General features: G+C 41.5%; 1 protein-coding gene across 1 annotated transcript in view; it reads right to left on the bottom strand.

Moving 5' to 3' along the window:
• LOC138975063 (ELKS/Rab6-interacting/CAST family member 1-like) overlaps positions 1–6,906 on the bottom strand; it is a 271,931-nt gene that overhangs the window by 26,680 nt on the left and 238,345 nt on the right. The gene's annotated exons all lie outside the window — the stretch shown is intronic.

Here is a 6,906-nt window from a genome sequence, read left to right as displayed (position 1 = left end):
TAGCGAGAAACAAAAGAGCTTCTACTTATCCCTGCTTTCGCGACGTGAATATAATTTTTAATGCCCCGTGTATCTTTCAATTGACCAAAATACACCTTTTGTGAGAAATGACGCAAAAGCAATATAAGGATGGAAAGATCGTGCGCAACATTTTCCTACTGAAAGAAAGGTTAGCTTTACACAGATTTACCATCAAGCTAATACCAAGCTAACTGTCAATACTGAACACTTTTTGAGCAAATATTACAGCAAAAGTACCAGCATTCCTTTCCTACAACTAACCTTACACTTTCCATGCCACGAATGCAAAGTCAGAATCGTTACGACCGGAAGACAAATGTTGCTTATCCGATAAGCACTCAAAGTTGTGATTAATTAGGCGTCTAAAGCCGATTGCAAGTCAGTTCCAATTTTCTGTGTTTAGTCAATCACACCTTGTCACTTTTTCGGTGTATTGATTACATTCTTATTAAAAAAATTAATAGTTTTTAGCGTAACGTTTTTTTAATTAATCTCCCATCCTTTGCAAAAGAATATCCTTGATTTAAAACACTTCAATTTGACATAAAATATTATTTCACTGTAAGTTTGTTTGTTTGTTTGTTTAACGCCCAGCCGACCACGAAGGGCCATATCAGGGCGGTGCTGCTTTGACATTTAACGTGAGCCACACACAAGACAGAAGTCGCAGCACAGGCTTCATGTCTCACCCAGTCACATTATTCTGGCACCGGACCAACCAGTCCTAGCACTAACTCCATAATGCCAGACGCCAGGCGGAGCAGCCACTAGATTGCCAATTTTAAAGTCTTAGGTATGACGCGGCCGGGGTTCGAACCCACGACCTCCCGATCACGGGGCGGACGCCTTACCACTAGGCCAACCGTGCCGGTTTCACTGTAAGTAATACATATCCTTTGATATAAAAAAAGAAGGAAATTGCTTCAATCTAATAAGATGATAAGTCTTCATTAACACACTCTACACTCGCATATCTTAAAACATTATTATTCAAGCACAAATATCCACAATGTATCACTTCAAAAACATTGCTGAGACCTTCACTCCTCAGTTCGGAGACACAAGTTTCAAATATCAAGGTCTATAAATCCTTTTAGCTCCTTTGGGACACGGAAAATAAATCCCGTTACAAAAACAACACAAGCAAAACAACGTATTTACTGGATCCTACCATAGACCAACTCACGGAAGCGTAGCACAATCACTATCGAATGATTTCACTTGAACTGAAGATTCCCATGGCCGTCTAGCTGATAGTCATTAAAGCTGCCTGACTTCTCTTCGCTTTGCTATGATAGTCCGGAGTATAAATCTGAATGTTTTGTTTTGTGAAAAATTAAACGTTCCAAATACTAGCTTTTCTTGTGTTTTGATTCTTGATTTGGGAACGCTAGTAATCTATTTGTTTTTGTTTTATTTCTATATGTAAATAGCTTCAACCACGGACACCACCATGTAAACTGATACAGGATACAAACATCGGCCCCGAACAGTCAAATAGGTTGAACGAACACGAAACCCAACAGCAAGCCAACTATCACACTGTTATTACTTAGTACATATAATTAAATATAATGCCAATGTTGAAGTGTTTAGTTTGTCTCTATGTTACATCCACCACCGCTGCAATTTCTCCATGTGAGATGATACAGTTAATTTGATTTGATTTGATTTGATCACACGTACTACCATGGACAGATAAATGATGATTGCCATGGTGATCTTTATGAGCAGGAATGTATCTTTAAACACACCCATCGTAAAATCACAGAACAACTTCTTGGCTGTACGCGAAACTCCTTACACTAGAATAACTTTAACCGATGTCAAAGCGAGACCTGAAAGAAGTTTAACACAATCGTAATCCTTCCATTTGATTTCAAATTACTCCTTGCGGCCATTTTTCTCATTCATCAAAGAACTTGTCATCGAAGTATAAACCGATGTCAAAACGAGACATCAAAAAAGCTCAACACTTCTTAATCCTCCCATTTCAATTCAAGTTCTCCCCGACCCATTCTGCTTAACCTTGTCACAGAAGAATAAACCTATGTTAACACGATACCTCAAGAAATCTAAGCTTTTCTTTTAAATTCTGAACTCTGCCATTTCAATTCAAACCCTCCTTGAATCATTCTACTCACACACAGCCCGGTAACACTTCAATTCTTTTCCCCAGCCACTAAATCACATTAAAAACACGACTGATCACACTGTCGGAGACACTATCGGACGAGAGAGAAAGTGAGTAAATCCAATATCACATAGTTCCGTGGATTCGAACCATCACCCGGCTACCCTTTGGGCTGCTCATGCATTGTAGTGCGCGCAGGGTACGTATACATAACCGTTGTAAATGTGCCCCGTGGCTTTTGTCAAAGATCTGTCGTGCATAATTAGTCTAGCTGCACGGGTTGGTCACAGATTACAGCCACTTGCTGGTACCGTACTTCCCATAATTAGTCTAGCTGCACGGGTTGGTCACAGATTACAGCCACTTGCTGGTACCGTACTTCCCATAATTAGTCTAGCTGCACGGGTTGGTCACAGATTACAGCCACTTGCTGGTACCGTACTTCCCATAATTAGTCTAGCTGCACGGGTTGGTCACAGATTACAGCCACTTGCTGGTACCGTACTTCCCATAATTAGTCTAGCTGCACGGGTTGGTCACAGATTACAGCCACTTGCTGGTACCGTACTTCCCATAATTAGTCTAGCTGCACGGGTTGGTCACAGATTACAGCCACTTGCTGGTACCGTACTTCCCATAAAGTAAGCGCAAGCTCGTCCAGTCAATGGGGGAAATGTGGAAGGCTGTGGCTATATCCACGGGTCCGTGTCTCTAGACTCGATGCTATATCCACGTCACTGACGTCATCGTACTCAAGGGACGCTACTCTCGCCTTATATTTTGCTGCTTTCGGTTGGGCACTTCAGTTCACTGACTTCAGCTGTCAAATTTTAAAAGTAAAAACTCTCTTTTATTCTTAAATAACGAGTTAGACTCTGAATACAGGGTCCAAAGTTCGATCAGCAGCACTTTGAATGGTAGGAGAGGGGAGTTTATGTGATACAATGTAAACAAAGCCAGCTGCCGTCCTGCCGGTGAAAATTGCAGGAGTGCATTTTTATTGCTATCTCAGCTCTTATCAACGAAATGTTTTGGAGAAAAGAAGAGAAGAGCAACGTAAAAGAAAGGAAAGTTAATAGGGGGAAAAAATAAGTCTAAAAATGTATTTTAACAAAAATAAAAAGAAGACTGGGGACAGGCTCGAACTGGAGGTCTCATGGACTGTTTGACTATTCACTACCGTCTGAGCTACGGAGCCAACATGGCCGTTAATGGAAAAATAGAAATCTATATTTTGTGCGATACTTCCTGATGACTGCTATCGATCTCGACGAACTTTACGAAAGTTGCACATGAGTGCACTCCTGTGCAGGCTGTCAAAAGAGTTGATTGTGTTGTGGTAAAAGCAAAATGGCGCTTGATAAGAGTGCCAACGCGAGGCTTCCCGTGCGACGATGACGTCAGTGACGTGGATATAGCCTAGCTGGGGACTAGAGACACGGACCCGTGGATATAGCCACAACCAATGTGGAAACAAATGATGATGATGATGATAATTAGTTTTAACGTCCTCTTAGAACCATTTGGCCTATCTTGGGACAGGTAGAGTTAATATGCTTTATGGGGGGACAAGACACTGGACACACATGCAGACAGAGAACACATATGATCGTGTTATGTATCTGGAAGTCTGTTGTTGCGATATTTTTCAAAATGGGGATGGAAGTAATGATTGTGTACGCGGAATATGGTTGGACTGGAGCGGTTTTGTAGGCTTATTTGCTTTTTATGTATGTAGAATATGTTTATATTTGTGGCTGAATAAGTTTAAAAAAAAAAATTTACAAAAAAAAAATTTAAAATTAAAATTAAAATTAAAAAAAATTTACATTCTTAATTTAGCCAAAGGAAAATATTGAAACAACTTGCTAAAATAATATATCAGAATGGGGAACTTAAGTTCAGGTAGGAGGGCAGTATGTGCTTAAGCCTTGTTTGATCAATTGAGTATAGCTAGGCTATGCTTTGTGTTTTCGGCGCTTTAGTTGTTGAGCGTGGGAGGGTAGGGGCGGGGGAAATGTGGAAAAAATGCTGCAAAACCTTGAGCACTTCTAAAATAGCACATTTTATTACATGCAGTGACTGCAGTAAATGTGGGCAACCGAACAGACAACAGTAATTGGGTGGGAAAAACAATTTAAACCAACAAAACAGACACTTCTTGCGGCTGCGGATAGTGTGTGGAGTTGGCAGCCAACATCTTTTTCTTCAGCGTTCGATAATGGTTGGGCAGCCAACAACCACTGAAAAAAACGACTATGGGGACAGAAATACACAAACAGGAAAACAGAGACAGACGGACACGGGCAGTCAAGAAGGTCCTGAGACACACACAATAAAAACAGCCATAGAATAAAAGAGACGAAGAGACAAAGTGAGGAAGTGAGGAAGTTGCAAACAGAGCAGTCAACAGAACATCAGACAGAGCGTCATGCAGACACAGACACGCACACACTGACAGGCAGGAAGACAAGCAAACACACAGACAGACAGTCGGGCGGATAGACTGACGGGCAGGCATACAGAGAAATCAGACAGACAGTCGGGGGATAGACTGACGGGCAGGCATACAGAGAAATCAGACAGACAGAAAAGCAGACTGACTGTTACGAAGCGGTTTACTTGTATTTTTGGCCTAATGTGTATTGTTGTAAATAGAATAGACTATAGCGATGGTCAGACATTGGAAAGGGCTATAGGCTGCATACCGTCGCGTTGACCGCAGTTGAACCTTGTGTAACTGACAAGGTTTTTCACGTGCAAGTAATGCAGGCGACAGCTCACTGGCACTGTCATAGCAAGAACGACTTTGTAAAATCAGTCGCCGTCAAGGAGCCAAGCTCGACTCATGTTTTTCGTAACACTTTAGCAGACGGGCTCCTGTTTTAGGTATCTGACTGAAGAAGGATGAAGACTGACGAACTTTCCCTATCAGCTTACATGATATCTTCCATTTTCATATTCATGCCAGGCCGGCGACTGTACTAAATGTTGGCTTTACACTCTTTTGAGGTATGTTTGAAACCGGTTATATTTTCATGTCATGTTGTCGTATGTGAGAAGAGTGACTGGTTCTGTGTTTAACGTGATTGTGTAGGCCTAAGCTATTGTGCTACACGGCTTAAACATGTGAGGGTTTTACGTAACGTTTTCTTGGTTTTAGAAAACAGGAATTAACGTGTAAATAATTATATTGGCTCATGCAGCTTAATATGTTGGACGAGTGAGTATTTTTATTGTGCGAGTGAAAGAAACTAAAGACAAGTTGATTTATGGACTATAAACTTTACAGTGTTCCAACTGGGGGGTTTTCATCGCCGGAGGCTGAACTGAACCAGTCAACTGCGGCTTGTGGACATGACCATGGCATGGAGAGCTGGCAGGGTTCTACAGTTAGCCGCCGAGACGAACTGGAAGGATCAAGGACTACGTCAAGCAATGGTTGCAGTGTCGTGAGGACTGGTGCATCCTTGTCAGTCGTCTGAAGGACTTACAGCCATACCAACATCTTGAGGGCCGAAAGATGGCAGTAGGGTAACGTACAGTAGAATACCTATTCGTCTTACCTGTTAAGCTGCTTTGTTTGAGCCAAAAGGTGTCTGCGTCTTGGACTGTAGAGTTTCTTGCGGTGTTGTCGACCTAGAGTACTGGTCGAAGCCCGGAAATGATTTTGTGATGTAAAAAGCTTTGTAAACTAATAATAATTAGTCTTGGCAGTGTCAAGATCCATTTAACACCAGGTTTTTGCGTGTGTGAGTGCGTGTGCGCTTGTGCCTTGTAAGCTACGGTAGCGGACAACCATTCAGATTACATTCAAGTCTGTAAACAAATACTAAATTTATAGAGTTGTGTAGAGGCATTTATGATTGTCTAAAAACCGGGCTATACCACTCCATAACATCTGGCGCCCAATAGTGTTTGTTTGTTTGACCCTTTAGCAGTATTGTTTTCTATCTCAAGGCACGTGCGCTTACACGGGTGTGAATGATTGTTTTGTTTGTCCTGTTTATCCAGTAACATTTTCAGATTTGATTTGATTTTTGATTTGATGTGTTGACTGGCATATTCTTGCAAGGCCAAGGTCTCACACGTGTTTCATTCATGATATTTTTTGTACACAGCTTCTGAACATGACCCCTGTATATAATTCTTTTGACTTTTTGGATAATCTCTGATCGAGATTCAGAAAATTTCATCGTTTTTTCAACAATTCATTTTCTTTTGAGGAAAGGGGGTGATGTTACGAAGCGGTTTACTCGTATTTTTGGCCTAATGTGTATTGTTGTAAATAGAATAGACTATAGCGATGGTCAGACATTGGAAAGGGCTATAGGCTGCATACCGTCGCGTTGACCGCAGTTGAACCTTTGTGTAACTGACAAGGTTTTTCACGTGCAAGTAATGCAGGCGACAGCTCACTGGCAATGTCATAGCAAGAACGACTTTGTAAAATCAGTCGCCGTCAAGGAGCCAAGCTCGACTCATGTTTTTCGTAACACTTTAGCAGACGGGCTCCTGTTTTAGGTATCTGACTGAAGAAGGATGAAGACTGACGAACTTTCCCTATCAGCTTACATGATATCTTCCATTTTCATATTCATGCCAGGCCGGCGACTGTACTAAATGTTGGCTTTACACTCTTTTGAGGTATGTTTGAAACCGGTTATATTTTCATGTCATGTTGTCGTATGTGAGAAGAGTGACTGGTTCTGTGTTTAACGTTATTGTGTAGGCCTAAGCTATTGTGCTAC

This window comes from Littorina saxatilis, linkage group LG9 (genome assembly GCF_037325665.1).
Source record: "Littorina saxatilis isolate snail1 linkage group LG9, US_GU_Lsax_2.0, whole genome shotgun sequence".
NCBI classification, from domain to species: Eukaryota; Metazoa; Mollusca; class Gastropoda; order Littorinimorpha; family Littorinidae; genus Littorina; species Littorina saxatilis.
The sequence above is the reverse complement of the archived record's forward strand: the minus strand, read 5'-3'. Positions and strand labels throughout refer to the sequence as shown.